This window comes from Myotis brandtii, unplaced genomic scaffold, assembly GCF_000412655.1.
Source record: "Myotis brandtii unplaced genomic scaffold, ASM41265v1 scaffold365, whole genome shotgun sequence".
Taxonomy (NCBI): domain Eukaryota; kingdom Metazoa; phylum Chordata; class Mammalia; order Chiroptera; family Vespertilionidae; genus Myotis; species Myotis brandtii.
The window spans coordinates 381,076-381,913 of NW_005364031.1; the positions used below are offsets into that span (position 1 = coordinate 381,076).

General features: G+C 63.5%; 1 protein-coding gene across 1 annotated transcript in view; it reads right to left on the reverse strand.

Annotated features, from left to right (window-relative positions):
* MDN1 (midasin AAA ATPase 1) overlaps positions 1-838 on the reverse strand; it is a 148,866-nt gene that overhangs the window by 104,426 nt on the left and 43,602 nt on the right. The gene's annotated exons all lie outside the window — the stretch shown is intronic.

The following is an 838-nucleotide window of genomic DNA, read 5'->3' on the forward strand; positions in this document are numbered from 1 at the left end:
AGGGGGTACAGTTAGGGGTCACCAGGCCGGCAGGGGGGACAGTTGGGGGTGATTAGGCCAGCAGGGGGGGCAGTTGGGGGCAACCAGGCTGGCAGGGAAGGGCAGTTAGGGGTAACCAGGCCAGAAGAGGGGGGCAGTAAGGGGTGACCAGGCCGGCACGGGGGTCAGTTAGGAGCAACCAGACCAGCAGGGAGGGGGCAGTTGGGGGCGACCTGGCCAGCAGTGGGGGGCAGTTAGGGGCGACCAGGCAGGCAGGCAGGTGGGCGACTGGGAGCCAGTAGTCCAGAACTGTGAGAGGCAGTCAGACATCCTCCGAGGGGTTCCGGATTGGAGAGGGTGCAGGCTGGGCTGAGGGGACCCCCCCCCCCCTGCACGAATTTCATGCACCGGTCCTCTAGTCCTATGTAATAAAAGCCTAATATGCAAATCAACCGATTGGTGGAATGACTGGTGGGCAGGGCCTGCAAGCGGGCGGCGCCAGGCCAGCCAAGGCGGGTGCCAGCAGAGAAAGGGAGGGGGCGGCGATCGGGGAGCAGTGGCAACCGTGGTGGGGCGATGTGGGGTAGGGCCGGAGCTGCCCCCTGGTGGTCAGTGCACTTCCACAGGAATGTCTGCGGGGAGTGGGCCTAAGCTGTCAGTCAGACATCCCCCAAGGGCTCCTGGACTGCAAGAGAGCGCAGGCCGAGCTGTGGACACCCCCCCCCGAACCGAGTGCACGGATTTTTGTGCACCGGGCCTCTAGTCTATATAATAAAAGCCTAAGCGACCATTATGGTGGAACGACTGGACACTATGATGTGCACTGACCACCCGGGGGCAGACGCTCAACACAGGAGCT